Genomic DNA, 22872 nt, shown 5'->3' with positions numbered 1-22872 from the left:
CAGTCGTGATTGTAATATTGGGTGTGGCACTCTGAGAAGAAGTGGAAATAGTAGCAGCTAGAGAAGCTTGAGTAGTCTTGCTCTTACTTCAACCCTTTTTTTCCATCCACTTGACCCATTTTCTAGATCTCTTGACAATCTGGGCCATCATAACATCAAGGTCTTCTTCTATTTCAACATATGGCTTGGAACTGATTGGAGTATTTCTCAATTTGGTAAAATATGTATTACTATACATATTTTTCCCATCATCTTCTAGGCCTTCTACATCTAAGTTAATTCCATATGTCTTTATTTGATCCACTGTCAATCTAGCAAAAGCCTAATCTCAACTCTCCAACTCATATTTACAATTCGCTCAATAATCCTCCATAGTAGTAATAGGCTTGATTACACTTCCAATTTGAAGCACGTCTCTAGCATACCCATTTGAGTCAAACATAGCACTCACCACTTCATACTCCTCTAACTTGTACTTGTTCTCAAATGTCTTAAGCATGTTTTTAACATTTGATTGAGTCTCACAACTATAGGCCCCAACTTTCATGGGGAATTCATACTCCTTCTTCTTCAAACTGGTGCTCAACATGTTCACCTGAAGTGCTTGCCTCACGATCTCAATGAGTAAAATCATCTCGTTCGAGTATCTAGGCAACTTCAGAGGAAATCCATCAAATGTTGCAAGACACAAATAAGAAAAAGATGAGAATTGAATGAAATAACTGCCAAATTGATTGATGACTGCCATTGCTTCTGGACTAAATCTCTTCTCTGGACATCCTTGGAGTTCCCTGCATATTCTCATTGTGAATGCATCATTTACTCGGATATACTCCGCATAACTATTCTGCAACTGCAGGCATGGATAAAATTCATAGCTTTTTATATCATCAGGAAAATCCTCTAATCTGGGGAGTCTTGACCACAATTGTAGGGAAGCCAACATATATATGAAGAAAGAAGACATATAAAATGAATTGTAGAACTTAACCGCATTGAGAGCCCTAGACATATGTTCACTTACCTCATACACCTAGTCAATATATTGTGTATCCGAGAAAATAATTTGCACCAAAAAGAAGTACTATTCTACAAAATTAAGGGCTTCTACCTCACCTTTAAGTCAATGTAAGAGGACTAGAATGTCCACAATCTTAGGCTTGAGATCAGTGTTGAAAAGGGTTTTAGGGACCTTACTCTTAGCTCCCCTTGGCTTTTAGAACCACTAACTCATGATCTCTTTTCGCCACAGCATCTTCTTCAGAGAGAATTCAGACGTAGCTCCTCCAATTGTTAATTCAGAGAACTCTTCTCATTTTGGAATCCGCAGGAAGTTCACTACCACTTGCCTATCAATTGAGATTAGCATTGTTTGATCTGGTAGTAAGATTTGTTTTGTATCCAAATTGTAATGATTGATGCATTCAATAATCAACTCTGGAGCTTGTACAGCTACTGGAAATTCGGTTGCCTCTACTAATCTGCTTCCTTGAAGTTTCTCTATTATGGGGTGAACTGGCTCCATCCTTAGCCTCCTTTAGAAGTCTTGCATATTGAAGAAGGGAAGCGAAGTGTCCGTGATATTCTACCATATAGACTTGATTCCACCTAGTCCATCAAAATTGGTGAATCTTATTGCCATTTTGTCTGATATAAAGGTAAATTGAAATCTAATAATTGCAAATAGTACAACAAGTGAACCTTGTAACTTTGAAAAATTTTGGAAGCACTATTTAACATAATAGTTCAAAAGAGAAAGTAGTGATTTGAAAATCTATTACACATATCTTTATATAAGAACCCTTAATCTGTCTGTTGATTTTCATGATCCGCGCGACACGAGTGAATTTAAGGATAAATCTGTTGAATTAGTAAATGTGAGAGTTCTAATAGATTTTTCCCTATATCTTCACTGTTCCCATTGGCCCAATGACAACTTTCTTTAATTATAGACTTCCCCATTTTTACCCTATTTCGGAGAAATAGAAATGGAGTACCCCTTGGGAAGAAATCTACTGGACTAGATTCTTTTTCAAATACCTTCACAAACTCAACTGATTTGTTTCAATTATCTTTCTTGAAACATCCCATGATCAATTTACACAATTACTATGCTTTGCAGGAATGATTTTCCATTATATGCGGAAAATTGTTGTCGAGGGGAGAAAGCTCGCTAAGGAGAAGGCGATTTCCACTTTTTTTCTTTTGCCCTTGTTTTACCTTCTCTCCCCTAATCTCTTTACTTTAAGCCTTTAGAAAATATAAAATTGGCTTCGTGAGTGAAAAATGAGACCCACTGACTCGCTTTACCTTTCCACAAATGCTTTTCAGAAAACTAACTTCTTGGTTCAAAACCCATCGAGGAGAAGTTGTTTCTAAATTTTTCGAAGATGTTTCTTTTAAAATTATCTTAGTGAGTTTTGAATGATTCCCGCAGAAAAAACATGGCAATACTTGAATGATCTATCCATAACATAATTCACCTCTCTTTATTTGAGCTCACAAATCGCATTTTTGATTCTCGGTGAAGTTTCACCTTTGGGGTGCAAAAACCCACCAAGGAGAAGACAAAACTAGATTTTTAGCCATTTCAACCTTCTTCATGTTTGGAACAAAATGAGCTGTAAGTAGTTCATTTGAAGTAACATAATTCAAGAATCTCCATCAAGTAAGGTCCTAAACTACCCAAAAGACCCATGATGATAAAGAAAACCCACCTGGCCATACAATGCGGGAGAGGGGAAAAGATTAAAACCCAATGGAGATACTTATCACTTGAGCAAGAAAGGACTGACTTGACTAGACTAAACACAATACAAGTTAATTTCCACTTTGCAAAATTGGTACATGATGAAAAGTGGGGCAACAGACATTCATTACTTTGATAATAATGTTAAATAAAGAAATATAAAACTGAAACCTGTTTAATGAAGGAGATTGTGAATCATATGAAAATAGATTAAGGTAAACTGAATGTAAAATCCATTTCTAACCATCAATCACAAATTGACCTACATTTATATCATGGAATTTTTCACATGTATGATCTCATTTGGTCTTTTTCTTCCTCTCACCTCCAGTGCTAGCAATGCATCTTTTGATTAGTTGCATGAAATTTTAATGTGAATTCCTGTTATGTCACGAAAGAGCTTTCACTTCAAATTATAGCTAATTAATCTTCAAAAGGGCAACATACTACATTAACACCATCCATTAGCACCTAGTTTGAATTCCCAGATCTATCACATGAATATTCCTCTTATTTTTTATGACCTCAATAATTGTCTCAACATAGAAAACATAAACAATGAAGATGATGAAGGTCTCACTCTAAACAAATCACTTGCTAAGCTTGAGAAAAAACTATTGGATTGATAAGAAAAAATCTCTCACAAGAGTTGTACAAAATCTCTTACACTTATCTATGAATATAAATTTGAACAATGAACTTAAAAGAACTTTAATTATTAATAAATTTAATGACAAATCATACAGTGAAATTTATTAAATATTAGAGATTACAATTATTCATTTCATAGACTTACCTTAGCACATGATGTTTGAAGAGAGATCGAGCAATTAGCAAATCAAAACTGGCTTGTGAAACCTTATGTGTCATTGTAGGCCACAAAAATAATCTCATATTTCCACTACCTTTTTTTCTCACTACCCCACATTACTGTCACTTGCATGTCAATAAATAATGGTGAAAGGTTTTGTAACTATTCATTGAACATTGAGCATGTCCTCATTCATATCAATCCAACTACTCTTGTGTAACTGCTCATATTTTTGAAGATGCATTAAATCATTTTCCTATCTACCTAGATTGTCCCATTCAATTCTCATTGACACAGAGCATTCCATTCAATTCCCATCTACGTGGACCATTACATTCACTATGTTATTCATCCAACTATCATGGAGGCAAGGAATTTGTAGAGGTTCTTTTTCCTTATGATTTTTATGTTTGATGACCTCTATATGGAGGTATTATGCCATTGTTGGGTTAGGCCTCTTGGCGTAATAATAGGGATAATGAATAGCTACCACACCAATTGTTGAATTTGGAGTCCATTGTTAGAATTGTGATATGCCTGCCAATTTTTTTAGAAAGGCTAATTGTTTACATTGATAAATGCTTCCACTATAGGAAGCCTCTTGGCTTAATAATTTCTTACATTGGTTGCATTGTCAATTTTTGTTTTTGTTTTTCTTGCCATAGTCAGAAAATCATTGGATGAGACTAGTTGCATGTGGTTCATTGACTTTGATTTAATGGTACTCGAGTTTTTCTCTTTGCAATCAATGGTAATTCTTTTTGTTTGTTTTCCAAACTTTTCTCCTAAAGTTGAAAAGAAAAATGTAATGGAGATCATATAAGAAAACTACTCACATGGAATTGTAGCTCATTGCACATTGTTCATCATGCCAAACAAATAAATAATAAACATCCTCCTCATGTGTCATACTTTTATTTTCATAATTGTATTTCATTCTTAGATTTCTCCCTCTATTATTGTAATGTTCTACATGGTGCTATTTCCTCTAATTAGATTTTATTGTTGAATCCTCAAAAAAAGTGTACATCAAAATTCAGAAGCAAAGTGGCTATGAAATTCATCTAAGAAGTGTTATTTTTTTAGCATTGGTTACATGCTTTAAATATAATTCACTTAATAACAAGCAAAGAAGTGCACATAAGAAGATAGAGGCTATAACACAATAGTAATTTTCCATCTGATGTAGACGCACCTATTCCTTAGGCCACCATTTGAGTCAATCAAAGTGGAGTCACCATGAGAGTGAGTTGGTTTGCATTGGAATGTACTAAATGTAAATAGGACAAGCTAAATGTTGCTAGAATCAAAAGACTCTTCTCCAAATGAATCTCTAGAAGATGGATAGATGTAAGATTTTATTCCTATAAATCATCTAATTTCTCCTCAACTTTCCTACAAATCATCTAATTAGGCCTTAAGCTTTTGACCACAATCTTCACCTGTCTTCCCTTATTTGTTCAAGGATGGTTTCTTTTTGTCTATGTCCCTATTTTTTCTTCAGTGGTCAATTACTTATTAAATTTAATTTAGAAGACACCTTATACTAAATTCATGAGTTGTTTAGAGTTGAGTGTGACTTTCAGATGGTATAAGAATTTTTTTTTTTTTGAGGCTTTAATATTCTACAGGTTTACTGATAAAGGTTGATAGGTTTAAGATTTTATTCCAATAAATCCTGTTGATGCACCTCTAGAACTCAATTCATCAATCTCTCATAATTTTAGTGTATTGTTTATATGTCATGCTAATGTAAAAATAAGTCTTCAGAAGAGCTTGGACAAAAGGGGTACGAAATATACTACACCCGATTCTTTTTGGTAGGTGTGCCTATTTTCTCCCAACACGCGCGCGCGTGCGCACACACACACACACACACACACACACACACACACACACACACATGTATGATTCATGGTTGACCCTTGAGCTAGAGGCACAAGTTAGTGAGTTTGAGATGTTATACAACCCCTTTCCTACTATTCGACTCTTCTATTGAAGGAAGAAAAAATGGATTTTCATAGTGCATGGTGCCCCTTATGTAGAATGGGTTTTAATATCTAGTCATCTATGTCTCTCACATCCACCAAGCTGATGAAATATTTATATGATTTTAGTGTTTATTTATTTTTCTAAATTAGTATGCCTTCTCAAGGGATGTGGAGGTTTGGCTATCAATTTTGTTGAGTGTAGTGTGGGATGGGAAAATGAATGTCCACTTTAAAGTGATATATTGTATTATATTATAGACTTTAAGCTAGTGTTTATATCACCTATTTCATGCAATTTTTTTTTAAAATTATTTGTAAAGTCAAATACTTAGGAGATAAATGAAATTATACAAGATAATTGAGATAATATCTTTCAAAATAAAATAAAATATGTTTTTAGTTTTGAAATCTTTTGTTATTTTTTTGAGGGTGAGTTTTTATAACCATTTCATGTCACTAATGCAATAAATGGATTTTCTAGTCCAAATTAAAGTTATGTGAATAATTTGGATCTTGCTTCTCCCATGCATTCAAAGATCACTGGTCCAAAAATCTTATACAAAACCCACCAACTTAGCCAAGCTTACAAACTCCTTACCACTATAAGCTTAAGCAAATACCCGCCCTACCCACACTGGCAAGAACTAAGCTACCCTAGAGCTCTTGTTTCTTTTTGTAAATGATTTTCTTTATTGTTTTGGTGAACTTTGTCTCAAAATAATTGTTTAAATTTTATGATGATGATTTTAGATTTATATGTTATGGGGTTGGGTCTGTTCCCAACATTATATAAATGAAAGCATGAGAATGTGATATATTTAATTACCATAGCTTACTTACAAATAGATTTCAATTTTTTTAAAGAAATTTAATTTATCCATTTTGCATAAGTTGTAAACTATATTTAAACATTTGTTTTTTTACAAATATCATTAAATAGTGAAATTAAAATACTTGAGCTAAAAACTATTTAATTTGAGATCTATTGAAGAAAATATATTTAATAGAATTAAATAATATTACCTTTCAAGAAAGTGGTTGCATCTTCCATCCTTCATAAATCTATTTATGAATAAATAATTACTTTTTTATTATAAAAATCCAATTGCACTCTAGACTCAATCTTCTATACAAACTGATTCTATTACAATACCTCTTTTAATAAATTAGTCATGGAGTAGACTAGCACTCATGACCTTTCACAATTAACCATTGTCTTGTAAGGTTTTTCCTATCATGAAAGTTCCTTATTACTTATTAAATATAAACCTAAAAATATATAAACACTACCATAGACACATTCTCTACTATTGAGGTCCCCAAGTAAACACATTCAAACTTATTTAAATCGGATCTTATTTTATCTAAACTTAATTTTTAATCTATTTTAATTTTTCTTATGTACTATTTAATTTTTCTTTTTTATTTTTCTTATTCAATCTATATAAACTTAGCTATCTAACTCAACAATTCACCCAAAATGTCTAACCAAATTCTAATCAAGCTTTATCAAAACATTGAAGAGAAGGGCAAAACCCTGAAATTGCAATAATGTAAAGAATATATCCAAACATACATCTTTCTTGCACCTCTTCTTTTTTTATTTCAATGTTCATATTTCAACAATTTTGAAGATGATTATGTAAATGTAATATGGGTAATGGAAGGATGTGAACATTTTTATAATGTTCTTTTTGTAACTTATTTTGGATATTTCTTATTTGTATTCTTTTTTTGATGATATAAGAATTATCAATCATCAATGTATGACATGTATCTAGTTACTATAGTTTATTAAACTAGCCATTGCACCTAAGGTTGCAATAAGGATGCCAAAGATAAATATGTTATATTTTACTTTTTGGTAAGAAATAACAATTATTTTTTAAAAAAATTGATTCATCTACTGTCCCTTCTTATTTTCTTTTCTAACGCAATGTTTGTTATCTTCATAACCCTCTAGATTTAGACCTACTACATACAATAATAAATCTATATTAATTGGAAAATGAAACAAAAAATAATGCTCTAAAAAAATCCATTTTATTTGCAAACTCCCTAGTCACAAGTTTTATAAATTAAAGTACATGCAAATAAAATAAACAAACTGACTGTCATGCACACATTTAATTAATAGTAGATAATTATCATTTTAAAAAAATAAATATAATTATTGTAAGAACTATTTTAATTATAAATTAAGACATTTAAAAAAAAAATCAAACATAATTGCATATATGAGATCGGTAATTGGGAGATTTTAAGATTGGAAGCACATTTGATTGAATGCTAAATCTGTGGAAATAAAATGTTAACTGTCCAATAACTTTACCATCATAAGAAATACAAACTAAAGAAAAAACTTTAAAAGATATAATAATTTTGCCATCGATTTGTGCAAAAAGAAAACATTTCCTTGCCATATGTCCGTATAGGTAAACCTTGCTTTGAAGCTTGGAAAATGAATTTTTATCTAGTTCAGTTAATTCATAACTTATGTCTTCTCTCATGAGTACGATGATTCAATGAAAATATTATTAAATTAGTTATTTACATATCTATTTTAGTCACATTTATAAATATTTCACATTGTGCACACAAATCTTCCATAATTCATTTTAATTGAAGTAAAACACATATGCTTATTCACTCCTTGGAATGAATGGGAAAAATTAACCCAAGTTTTAACTAATTTTTCAATATACATAATAAATTACTGTCATTTTTAATTTGTTTTTTAAATCTAGATTGGATTATGTTTGAGAAGTGAGAGGATTTTTTCTACTCGCTGGTTGAATTGGGACAAGAATCAAGGAGAAAATGCCCATGGATGAAGGCCGCATTAGGGATGATTAGTACACTTATTATTCTATCTGCCTCTGTAGTATTGGTTGGTGTTCAGCCGACTAGTATTCAAAGCACAAAGTTTGTGTTAGAGGTGAGAAGGTGGATGCAAAGCATCTCCTCATCATCATTTTGCCCTTTCTTGTACATCACTCTCAATGTTCTCATTCTCATTCTCGGTCTCAAATCCACCTTTGCCTCCACTTCCACAATCTTACCAAATCATCAACCTTGCCAATTCTCTCAACTTTATTAAAAAATAGAGGTTTGAAAACTAAATAATAAATTTAATGAAAGAGTGTCATGTCCCCTTTTCAAATAATTAAAAATAATAATCTTTGCTAAGGCAGGCAGGCCGAAAAAGGTGAAGTTTTAGCAAAAGGGGAGAATCTTTGGAAGAAAATGGACTAATAAATGAAAAATATTATTAAAATATGTTTTATTAACCCCTCTTGGACATGAGTTAGGTTTATGCCCTATTTTAAGGGGTTTGGAGGCATTTTGGGCTCATTCCAGAACTTGATTTTTCTCATTTCTTTGTTATTCTTCAAAGGCTGCCAAACCTGTGGAGAAAGAGACCCAAGAACGGGATTTTGCAGGTTTCCAGGGAGACTCAAGAATGGGAGTTTGTAGGTTTCCAAGAAGGCTAAGGATGGGAGTTTGAAGCCATTCCATGTGCATGCTCATGCAGAGTTTGCCTTTATGCTGAATAGTGCAGATTTGTGGATTTTCGAGTGTATATTTTGTAAGAGTTTGGTGTTTCCAGTTGAGTATTTCATATCAGTTTGGGTTGCTGCTGTATATCAGAATTTTAAATATTAAAATAGATCTGAATATATTTATTTGAATATGATTATACTTCTGTGATAGATTATTAAGTTTTTGTGGTGATTCTGGGCTATTTTGTGCTATTTTTCGAGAGCCCAATGAGCATTTTTTTGGTCCTCCATTTGGGAGATATTGTGTGTATGTTATACAAATCTAGAAATTTCATTTTATAGGCTGTTATGCTGCTCAAATTTCTGTAAAAATTTCCACTTTCATATTTATTAATAATAGGTGAAGCTGTGAAGCTTTTGGCACCATTTGTAGCATACCCGATTTGGGGTTTCTTGAGAAATTTGGTGGATCTTTGTGATATTAGTTGTTTTATCTTGAAGATCTAATTAGAGGTTGGAAATATCATACAAAATCAGAAAAGGAAAATTTCAAAGAGACTCAATTCAACAGAGCATAGCACACAAAAAGGTACATAGGATAAGAGACTGAAAAACTATGATCTATAGAGCAGATATAAGGATGCAAAATTAAAATCACTATTGAATGAGTAGAGCATATATAAATATAAGTATATTAAAAAAAAAATTAATTTAATTAAAATTCAAAACCAAAAAAACCAATCATATTTCAAAGCCCAAATAATTTTCAAAGTACACAACTTCCCAAATACCTTTATAGAGTATAGAAGATGCAGATCAAACACATCCCATTTTAAAAAATTGGAAAGGACTACACTTGTCATGCAGTAAGAAAAGAATTTCAAATTGGTTTCCTATTTTGAAAATACTCAACGACAAATGTAATAAAATATTCCAAAAGACTACACTTGCAAGGAATTGCATATTTGACATGCCTATTTTCATGTTTTGAAATCAACGAATGAGATTACTTCAATCATCTTGCATCCTACATTAATGAATACTGATTGTTGATTTTTAAATGATATTTTGAGACCTCAAGAAAAGGGATGCCTTCGGCATAATAAATCTTTTTTTAATTTTATTTTCAATTTTTTTCTAATACAAGTTCAAAAGTTCATATTCAAATTGCAAATTATATAACAAAACACACTCTGTAAAAATATATAAAACTAAAAGATGGGAGAAATAAGGGAGATGTAGAGCACAATAAAGATTTAAAACACAAAATTAACAAACATGCACAACTGCTATAGTAGATCAAAATGTTGATTTTATTAGTTTTCTTTATCTTTTTCCTACCAATGGATTATATTATTGGCATCTTTATAGAGGATTCATTATTATTCGAACTGTAAAACTTCTAACTATTGCATAAGTGGACAATATCCTCAATAAACAAATGCATATTAAAAATTATTCAATAGATGGGTAAATACAACTCTTCTAACATTTTAGTATTTCCTATGTAAATAGAACATTCATAATTAATACTAGTAGTTGACTAATGGAAGACAATAAAAACTAACGGAAGACAATAAAATATCAATGCAATATGTGCACTTCTAGTATGATTCATTGAATACATGGTGGAGGAATCTATTTACATGAATCTTCCAATTACAATTGCAGAATGGATAAACTTTAGTTTGAATTGAACGTGAGAGATAAATTATTACTTTTCAGCACCCTCATAATTTCTACCTCAAATTTTACTACACACACTAACCTTCACGAAGACAATCATAAAATGGCTTTAGTTTACCATAAACTTTTACATATATGATGTAGTTTGTAACTGACCACAAACTTTGCTTGCAAGTGGTTTCTACTAACAACAAAAACTCAGCAACATACCAAGCCTAAAATCTTCAAAATTCAAATTGAACCTAGGAAATCCCATCACTCTCTTAGGATTCTCTAACCACAAACTCATGGATACTTAATCTCCAGTATATCATAGGTTCAAATGTCAAATCTTTGTATTTTTTCAATAGCTCCCATTGAGCCACAATGTTGTGCTAGGGATTCATCCAAAAAATTACTCAGACTATAGCTTTAGGTACTCATCCAATCTCTTTCTCTTTTTTTAATAGATACAACAATTCTTCAAAACCATGATTCTAAATTACCTACAAACTTTTTTCTTTGAACATCAAACTTTTTCATATTTCTATCATTATTCATACTTGAACATTTGCAGTTTTACAATTATTTTATCATACCTAGTGTAATCTTCTATCAACTTGATTAAGAGCTCCATGCACAATTCATTTTTAAGCATTCATTCTTTGTCTCTCATTATTTATTTTCACAGTGGTTTTTCAATCCACAAATATTGTGTGGATGTAGATCCAGACATCTTTCCTATGTATGTCCTTTCCTCTAATTTTCTTGAACCTATATTAGTCTTTGTTTTCCATGTAGAATATTTAAGGCCTTTATACATTAGCCTCTTTGTTTGCTCAATTTTTTTTTTCATTCTTTCCTCATGATTTTCCAAGCCTTTATCTTTGACACATATTGTTTTCATAATCTTCCAACTAAAATTGTCATCAAAGCAATTAAAACCATTTGCATTATCATTATATTTTATATGACCATCATCATACACACGTTTACAAATATCTTTAGCATAATTAACTTTATCAAATGATGAATTCAAATCCTCCATGCCATAAAAAACATCATGAACTAATGGTTATGTCAAACATTCATTCTCATCTTTCAACAAATAAATCTCCTCCACTAATTTCTTAATTTTATTCTCCAAATCTATATTTTAATTCTTAATCTCAATATTTTTCTCTTCTAATCTTTTCAGCCTCTCTTTTAAAACACTATTCCTTCTCTCAATATCATCAAAGAACTTTAAGTTTTCTTCTAAATCTTCATATTTCTTTTAACATTATTTAATTCATTTTCTAAATCCTCAATTTGACATAGATATGCTTAGCTATTATTTCAAAATCATTTAAATTTGTTACCAATTTTAAATTGTATTCTTTAACATCTATCAATTCTTGTTTTTTTCAAATTTTTGCCATTGTACAAATAATTTGACTTACCTTAACCTTCCTTAGAACACCTTATTTTCCCTCCAAGATCTTCTTTCTGGCTATATTGATGCTCCTTCACCCACATTTTTTTTCAAAAAAAAATTGTACACTTGACAAATTATGATTTCCTTGATGACTTCAAGTGATCTTCCTATCACACTATCTGCATTCTTCTAGGTGGTATGAAAGAAAGAACAATACAATGACTAAAATAGAGACAAATATAAAGCTAGATACTAAAAACTAATTTTAAAATTTAACTCATAAAGGAAAATAGAACATAGTGGATGGTGACTTAGAACAACTCCTCATATGTTGACATCACCTCTTTAGACAAAATCTACTTTGGACAGCTCTTCATCCATATGTTATTATTTAGCAAGTAATTATTTTGCTAACTAATTGTTAAGTTTTTTTAATCTTGATTATCAATTGAGAATCAATCTTGACCATTGGTTTTCCAATAGAAGTAGTATAAAAGGAGGTTGGGAGGCATTTGGAGAACAAGAAGTTTTGGGAAGCTTGGAGAAGCTTGAACAAGCACTTGCAGTGTTAGGAAATGAGTTTGTAGTGATAGCAAACTGTCTTGTAGTGTTAGCAAGGGCACAATGATAGCATTGGGGATAGCAATGAAGGAATATTAGTAGGAGAATTTAAAAGGTTATTTGAGTTCTGTCAGTAAGAGACAAGGAATTTTGTATCTCTTGATTTGCTGAATTAATATATTTCCTCATTTGTAGATTTGGTTTTCCCTTAGGGGTTTCTTCTTAGGTACGATTTGTCTAAAAATATTGTGTTCTTTGTGTTGTGAATTTCTTTTCATATTTTTATAAGTGAAGTTGCAGTTGTGTTATTTTTCAATATTAGCTAGAAATTTATTTTTGATAGTCTAATAATCATCTACAATAGGAGATTAATAATCAATGACCGCAATAGGAATTTTCACATGGTATTAGAGCATTATTGATGGTAGAAGAGTTAGAGCATTATTGAGGGTTTATAAAACCTAGATTCATCTCTTTAAGGTTTATTATTGCTTTAATCTCTTGAGATGGCTTCAGATGGTTTGAGAGATCAAGATAGATCGGATGGTGCCTCAAATTTTGGTGTCTGGAAGGCTCGACTTTCTTTATTGTTAGAAGAGAATGGTATCAAAGATTATGCTACCACTAGTATAGCTATACCTACAGATGCAACATAGCTCGAAACATACAAGAAGGAAGATGCCAAGGCAAGGAGGCTAATCCTTGATGGTGTTAAGGATCATATTTTTCCACATATCTTGAAGCTAGATATAGTGAAGAAGATATGGGGTGTCATTTTGAATCTATACTAGAATGCTACCACTAATAGGAAGATGATTCTAAAAGACAAGTTGAAGAATACTTAGATGAACCAAGGAGAAGACATCACAAGTTACCTCACTAGGCTTAGACTTGTCAACAATAAGTTAGTAGCTATTCGATATAGCTTAAGTGATGATAAGCTAGTGAGAATAGCCCTAAATGGGTTTACTAAACAATAGAGTCTCTTTGTTCAAGTTGTCACTGGATGAGATACCTTATCGAGTTGGTATCAACTACAGATTGATTTCACTCAGGAGAAGTTTAGAATAAGTCTTGTCTATGGAGCCAACTAGAGTTAGAAAAGTGAGGTGGAACATGAAAATGTTGCCCTAATAGGGAAAGGGAAAGAAAAGAAGGGGTCTAGCAAAGGATCAAATTCACAAAGTGAAAAGAAGAAGAAGGACCTTTCTAAGGTCAAGTTCTTTGGTTGTCATGAGTATGGTCACTATGTCAATGATTACCTAGAAATGAAGAAGGAAAAGAAGCAGTTGGTAGCTTCAGCAAGTGCAGAAGAACTCTCCTGTAGACTGGAAGATGAGTTTGCACTTATAGCTTGTATGGTGAGCTCAACCTCATAGACTATCTGGTATATGGATGTTGGGGCATCATTTCACATGATAGGAGTTAGAGAGTACTTCTCCAGTTATTAGGAGGAGAACACCAATATCCAATTTTTTATGGGAAACTTGTCCAAGCTCAACTTAGTTGGAAAAGGGGACTGTTTAGTTTTAGAGGGAGAATGGAAAGATAATTCCACTTCATGATGTACTACATGTGCTAGGCTTAGGTATGAATTTTATTTCTTTATCTATTCTTCAAGATAGGGGGTATAATGTACTCTTTAGAGGGACACATGTGTTGATTAAGCACAAGGATCGAAAATCACCCATAACTATTAGATTTAGGAGTGGTCACCTTTATAGGTTGTGGTTTGATACTCCTAAGGAACTCATGAGTAGCAGTAATCCTAGAGATCTTGGAGAGCTATGGCGTAGGATTATGGGCCATATTCATCATGGAGCACTCAAATTGCTTTGTGAGACGGTGACAAGTAGTCCAGAGGTGAGCACAGAGCATGATGATGTATGTAAGGGATGTGTGTTGGAGAATTTTGCAAAAGAATCTCTTCCAAAGAGTGACACCAGATCTAAGGGTGTTCTTGATCTAGTACATTCATATGTATGTGGACTGATGTCAATAAAGTCTCTTAGAGGATATGAGTACTATGTTACTTTTCTCGATGATTTTTCTAAGAAGACCTGGATATACTTCTTGAAAACCAAGGATGAGGTTTTCAATTGGTTCAAGACTTCAAGGCTCTTGTGGAGAACTTGACAGGAAGGAAGATAAAGGTTCTTTAGTCAAAAAATGGAGGCAAGTACAAAGGAAATAATTTCTAGGAGTTCTATACTAGGGAAGGAATCAAGAGAGAGTGGATTGTTCCTTATAATCCACAACAGGATGAATTTGTTGAGAGGAAGAATCATTCTAAATTAGAGGTAGCAAGGGCTATGCTACATGACCAAGACATGCTTCATTATTTATGGGTAGAGGTGTGTAGTATAGTAGTCTACATTCAAAATAGGGCTCCACATAAGGTACTAGGGAGGATGATACTAAAGGAAGATTTTACAAGTAAGAAGCCTAATGTTAGTCACTTTAGAATATTTGGGAGTTTGGTATATTGTCATATTCTAGGTGATACCCATACCAAGTTAGATCAAACTGTAGAGAGGGGGTACTTTGTTGGTTACAGTGAAACCTAAAAGACATCTAGTGTTTTTATCTCGAGGACTAGAAGAATTATTACCAAACATGATGTTAAGTTCATGGAAGAAAAGACATTTAGAAGATCTAGATATTTTCTAGCAAATGATCAAAGTGAGTATCCATCAAAAGCTCCAAGGCCTAGTCAAGGGTAGTAAAATACAAGTACAATTACTAGTACAAGTGTAGGCTCAGGTGGTGAAGGTTCACAAAGCATGGACCAACAAGTGTAATAGGAAATGCATCTAGAAGATTTAGAGGTTGATATCTCATCCTCTACAATTGGCAATAGGAACCATGTGGTTCAAGAGACACTAAGGAATACTCAAGAGTTTGTGGGAGCTCCTAGGAAGAGTACTAGATAGGAGAGACAACCAGCCAAGTTCAATGACTATGTAGCACTAGTTAGTCAGTTGGTAGACAGTGAACCTTCTAGCTATCAAGAAGCTACATGACATTAGGTATGGCATGATGTTATGGTTGAGGAGTATAACTCAATTATGAAAAATTATGTGTGGGAGGTAGTGCCTAGACCAACAAATAGAGTAGTAGTTGGATCATGTTGGATCTATAAGATAAAGCATGGTGTAGATGGTAGCATCAAGAAGTACAAGGAAAGGTTCATGGCCAAGGTGTTCTCTCAGAAGGAGGGAATAGACTATGAGGAGACATTTGCTCTAATGGCCAAGTATACTTCTATATGAGCTATTATCTCATTTGTAGCACAAATGGGATGGAAAATCCATCAGATGGATGTTAAGATAACATTCCTTAATGGTAAGTTAAAGAAGGAGGTATACATAGAGCAACAAGAAGACTTTGTAGCACACAACAAAGAGACCCACATGTGCAAACTAAAGAAAGCCTTTTACGGACTCAAGTAGGCTCCCAGAGCATGGTATGAGTGCATTGATACATACTTGTAGGAAATGGGCTTTGTGAAGAGTGAAGTGGATGCTAACCTCTACTACTTGATGGTTGGGATGAAGTTCTCATTCTTATCCTTTATGTGGATGACCTGTTTCTTACAGGTGCACTAGGGACCTTATAGAAGAGTTTGATATGAAGGATTTAGGACTTATGTACTACTTTCTAGGCATGGAAGTGTGGCAAATAAATGGAGAGATTTTCCTTGGTCAAGGGAAATATTACATTGAAATCTTCAAGAGGTTCGAGATTGAGGATTGCAAAGCCATGTCAACACCCATGATCATGAATTGGAGGAAGGTAGATACATCTAAGGAACAAGATGTAGATCCCACTTTATATAGATAGTTGATTGGTTCACTTATGTATTTGGTCAATAGTAGGCCAGATATTGCATTTGTAGTGAAGTCTCTTAGTCAGTTCATGGTTGAACCAAAGGAAATGCATTAGAAGTGTCCAAACATGTATTGTGTTACTTGCATGGTATAATTGAGTATGGGATTAGATATGTTTGAGGTAAAGCTATTAGGTTGATGGGCTATACTGATGCAGATTGGGCATGAAGTACAATGGACAAAAAGAGCACTTCAGGGTTTTGTTTTAGTTTGGGATCAAGAGTTGTATCTTGGTTCAAAAGGAAGAAAAATTTTGTGGCTCCAAGTTCAACATAAGAAGAATACATAGTAGATAGGATAGCAACATGTGAAGCTATATGGCTTCAAAAGTTGTTAGTAGCCTTGTTTGGTTAGAAGGTTGAGACTACTGTGATACAATGTGATAATCAAAGTTGCATCGGGTTGTTTGAGAATCTAGTATTTCATGATAGGTCTAAACATATAGACATCAGATATCACTTCATTAGAGATTGTGTACAATGAGGAGTTGTTCAGCTATAGTACATACCTACAAAGGAGTAGGTAGCAGACATTCTAACAAAGGCATTGGGGAAGGAAAAATTCATCTTCTCTAGAGATAAATTAGATGTCATGAAGAATAGCTTCCTCAGTAAGAGGGAGTGTTAATTTTGGTAGCTTTGGACAGTTGTTCATCCATATGCTATTATTTAGCAAGTAAATATTTTGCTAACTAATTAGTTAGATTAGAGGCAAATATTTGTTAATTAATTGACCACTTTTAGAAGCAACTAGAAAACAACTTGGTTAGGGTTGTTAAGTTGTTTTAATCTTGACCATTGATTGAGAATCTATTGAGATATGATTGAAAAGATCATTATTAAGAGAGATTATTGAAAGAGGGAGATTTTTGAAATAGACTATGTGTTTCAATCATTTTTTTGTCATTAATGTCAAACCTACTATTTTCTGGTAAGACAACTTCTTATAAGATTCAAGTACTATCACTTGATTGATGAAGAGGAATTGATCAATAAGAGGTAACAAAAGCACCTAGAGGAAAGGTTGAGTTATGATTATGTAATGAAGTATAAGGATCAATTAAGATAGCGATGACATGATGTATTGATAATCTACTTAAGGTTACAAATGTTGGCTACACTAAGAAATTTTAGAATAACAAGTTACATAGAGTTTGTCTACCAAGCTTGACTGAAGGGATAGTAGGTGCCAAGAAAAGTCAGTGCAAGCTAAACAAAAATTTAGTTGGAGCTATGTGAAAGCAAATTCTAGTGGATGATGAGCAAAATAATTGATGTCGAGTAAAGTTTAGTTGATGCTGAGTGATTTTATAGTTGATGTCGAGCAACACAGTATGTGCCCAGCATCATATGATTGATAATGCTAAGTTGTTGCATTATGTTAAAGATTGATGTTTTGTTGGATCTAAGCCAACTAGTTTGTTTTCTTGAAACTTGTGAACTAGGAGGAAGATAAGGTTGATGAGCTGGTAGCATAGAAATAAATGTAAAACATTTTGACAAAAATTTAAATGGATTCTAGGAGAAGTTTCTAGAAGGGATAAAAGATAAGGGGTAGATAGATTGTATCCTACCTAATCCATCTAAACCCTAAAATGGATGATGGAAAATGGAAAAGTATCTTAATTTCTTATTTATAGGAATATCTGGTCATGAAGCAAAGTGTTAGAGTGCAGAGAAGGGAGAAAAGGTTTTGCTTCATCAAGTGACCTAAAAGGTGATTGCATTGGCATGCTAAGCAAGAAGGCTTAAGGAGATGAATGATTGAAAGGTGAACAAGCTATCAAAACTACAAAGTGCAAAGGCCAAGTAGAATTGAGGACTAGACAAAAAAATTTAATCTGCAAGAGAAGTTGTAAGTTATATCAGATCAAAGCTCTATTGTTACTCTCTAACAATTGTAGCAATCTAGGGTAAATCCTTTGAATTAAGGTTGACCTAATAATCATTTGAAAATCCTTTTACTAGGTGGCATTCCAAGTGAATGGTCTAAAGTCCTCTAACAAGGCTCACTTCTAATAGGGTGATTGAAATCCCTTAATTGGGCCACATTTAACAATGTGTGTTGTAACCTTTAACAAGGTTGGCCTTTCATTGTGCATCACTTTAGAAGAGTGAAAAAGAGTAGCATGTTACTGGTGGTTTTTCTCAAATGGGGTTTCCACGTAAATCATTGTGTCAAGTGTGCTAATGAATCTATTATGTTTCATGCTTTACATTTCAGCAAGTTGATTTGATAGTAACCTACAAGTTTTAGGGATTGCATAATCTTAATGGATGCATGCATGGGTATTAATATTTTATAGGCTCACTAAGCTGTGAAAAGTTCTATTTATACATTTGAACCTTAGATAACTGATTCACCCCCTCCCCACACCCCCCCTCTCAGTTCTTCTAAAGTATCCCAACAATTGGTATTAGAGCCATCTGCTTAAGAAGACTATTTCAAGGTACTAGAAGCATAAAGATCGAGATTTTCTAAAAGAGAAATAACCAAGTTTAATAGAGATAAATTTCCTACATGGAAAAATTTGATGAAGCTACACCTTGGAGGACTTGGAGATCATGCACAATCTACCATTATAGTGGAGCATGTTGATCCAGTTGGAGCCTTAACTACTGAAGGTATGAAGAAAAAGAAAGAACACAATCAGATGATGTTGGAGATTTATTTTGCCCTAAGCTATACCAAATTTGATGATATCAACAGTTGTAACACTGCAAAGAAAATGTGGGATGCCCTACACACTATCTATGGAGGAGACAAAAATGTTCAAAGAGCCAAATCTGAGAGTCTTAAAGGTAATTTTTATGATATGAGAATGGAAGAAGGTGAGAATATTGCTCAATATATTGCTAGAATAAAAGAAGTTGTTAGTGCAATAAGAGGAGCTACCAGTCATATAGATGATGATATTGTGTTGAGAAAAGTCTTGAGAATACTACTACCTATTTATGCTATTAGAATTTCAATAATTCAAGAATTGAGATGTATTCTAGGAAATGATCTAACTCTTGATGGTCTAGTAGGTAGACTCACAGTTTTGAGCTATATAACTATGATAATTACAAACCTAAGAGTCTTGAATCTACTTTCAAAGCTAAATTTTTATTGAAAGACTCTGATGAAGTGAAACAAAAGAAAAAAAAGATAAAGATAAAATATGTATCTAGCGATAGTGATACAAATTAGGAAGATGTTGAACAATTGGTAGTACTATTGGCAAGAAGATTTCATAGAGGTAAAGGTAAGTCACCTATCATTTGTCTCAATTGCAATGAAGTTTTTCATATTGTTGCAAAATGTACATAGAAGAAGAATAACAAAGATGACAACAAGTACAAAAATAGAAGAGAAGATAACAACAAAGATTATAAAGATAAAGGCAAGAAGAAATGCTATATTGTTGAAGGGGATGATTATGATGAACATGATGATGAAGTAGTGTATGTTGAAATGAAGGATGAATCTGATGAAGATGAGGCAACTACATTACTGACTTGTGGGAACAAAAATGACAAATGGATCATTGATAGTAGATGTTCACATCACATGACTGGAGAAAAAAGTAAGTTCATAACCCTAAATTGTTATGATGGAAATAGTGTAAGATTTGGTAATGATGCATCATGCTTAATAAAGGAAAAAGGTTCTATCAAACTCATAGACAAGATTTCATGTGACAATGCTTACTATGTTGAAGGATTAAACTATAACTTGTTGAGTGTATCACAATTGAATAATTTGGGATGCAAGGTTGAATTTGGCAACAAGACTACTAAGATATTTGACACAAATGGGAAACTAATTTAAAAAGGTGATCAAAGTAGAAGTAATCTATTCTATCTTGATATAGAGGATGCTACTTGTTTTGTTGCAAAATATGATGATGTATGGCTTTGGCACAAAAGGATATGTTATGTTAATTTTGATAACTTGGTTAGTATCAGTAACATGAAGAAAGTTAGAGGATTGCCTAAGTTGAAGAAGCTTGACAGTGTAGTGTGCAAACAATGTCAGCTAGGCAAAATGATATATTTAAGCTTTAAGAGTAAAGCTTATACCTCTAAAGAAATACTAGAGATTGTTCATACTGAATTGTGTGGACCAATTGAAGTGCAGAGATCCAAAGGAGATAAGTACATAATGCTATTGTTGATGATTATTCTAGGATGATGACAATTATGTTTCTAAAATAGAAATTTGATGCTTTTCAAATGTTTAAGTGGTACTTAGCAAGAGTTGAGAAAGAAAAAAGTAAAAGTTTGAAATTTTTGAGATATGACAGAGGAGGAAAATTTACATCAAATGAGTTTGAGATGTTCCATAGTGAAAGAAGAATCAAAAGATAGACATCTGCACCTAGGACGCCTCCACAAAATGGAATAGTTGAAAGGAGAAACAAGCCTATAATGGATTGTGCTAGAACACTCATGATGGAGAAGAATGTTTCTTTGAAATATTGTAGAGAAGTTATAACTACAACTGTCTATACTTTGAACCATGTGCAAATCAAGAAAGGTATCCATTCCACACCTTTTGAACTATGGTATGAATATCCACCCAATGTAAAATACTTTAAGGTATTTGGAAGTAAGTGTTACATTGTAAAAGATGTTAGGAATGGAAAGCTTGATGCAAAAAGTGAATAAGTTATATTCCTTGGCTACTCCACAAGAAATAAAGCTTACAGGTATTTGAATACTAACACTAACAAAATTGTGGAAAGTGCAAATGTGAACTTTAATGAATATATAGAAGTACATGAAGCTGAACCTATGAAAGAACTAGAAGGATACAAATAATTATACTTTTATGAAGGAATGCCTGCTGAAGAAGATGTTGCAAATCAAGTTGGAAGCCAACATCAAGCTTCAGTGACTGCCGAGTCACATCCTGTGAATGTTGAGTTGCATTCAAGAATCAAGCTACATTTAGATGCCAAGTTACAGAATGAAGTGGATGCGCATTTTGATTATGAAAATATTACACATGAAAGAGATTTTGAGATACTTGACAGAGATGTGTAGAGTGATTATGAAGCTGAAAGAAAAAATGAAGAAATAAGGGTTGAGCCAAGATTGTCCAAATATGTCAAAAGACATCATCCTACTAATCAAATCATTGGAAAAAAATATGTTAGGCCAATGACAAGAAACAAATTGACAAGTGAATCATGTTTGTTGAGCATGAAGGAACCCAAGAAAATGAAAGATGCATTAGAAGATGAGGACTAGTACAAAGCCATGGAAGAAGAGATTGAACAAATAGAGAAGAACAAAACTTGGAGTCTAGTTCCTAGACCAGAAGACAAGAATGTGATTGGCACCAATTGGGTATTAAAAAATAAGCTAGATGAAAATGGTGAAGTCATAAGGAACAAAGCAAGATTAGCCTGCAAAGGATATGCACAAGAAGAAGGAATTGACTATGGGGAGACATTTGCTCCTATTTCAAGAATGTAAGGAGTAAGAACTCTACTTGCTTATATTGCATACAAAGGCTTCAAAGTTTATCAAATGGATGTTAAATCTACATTTCTGAATGGCATACTAGAAGAAGAAGTTTACATAGAATAGCCAGAAGGTTTTGTTGATGATAACAATAAGAACATGGTATGTAGACTACATAAATCTCTATATGGTTTGAAGCAAACACTAAGAGCATGGTATGAGAGACGTCATACTTATCTTGTGAAGATTGGATTTGAAAAGATTGATGATAACAACAATCTATACATAAAGATAGAGAAAGGCAAAGGTATTTTGTTCTTTGAAATATTTGTTGATGATATCATATTTGAAAGTCAAGATACTTTATGTAAGAATTTTTGCAAATCAGATGAAGCAAGAATTTGAAATGTCTATGTTTGGAGAAATCAATTTTTTTGTGGGTTTGCAAGTCTATCAGATGAAGTATGGTATATATATTACTTAGTCAAAGTATGTCAAAGAAATATTGAATTTTTTTTTATTAGAAGATTCCAAACCAGTTAGTACACCTATGGTGACAAGACACAAGTTGTCAAAGAATGATGATTCTGCTAAGGTGAATCAAACATTATATAGGTCTATGATTGGAAAATTGCAATATGTAGTACATAGCAGGTCTGACATTAGATTATCTATAGGGATAGTTGCTAGATTCTCTACTAATCTTAGGGAGAATCACTTAATGGATGTGAAGAGAATAATGAGATATTTGAAAGGAATAGAAGAGTTTGGTCTATACTACAAGAAGAATGAAAATTTTGAATTGAGAGCCTACACTAATGCTGATTGGGCT

Source organism: Cupressus sempervirens, chromosome 8 (assembly GCF_028749045.1).
Source record: "Cupressus sempervirens isolate cs-2001-9-10 chromosome 8, ASM2874904v1, whole genome shotgun sequence".
In the NCBI taxonomy this organism is placed as follows: Eukaryota; Viridiplantae; Streptophyta; class Pinopsida; order Cupressales; family Cupressaceae; genus Cupressus; species Cupressus sempervirens.
The sequence above is the reverse complement of the archived record's forward strand: the minus strand, read 5'-3'. Positions refer to the sequence as shown.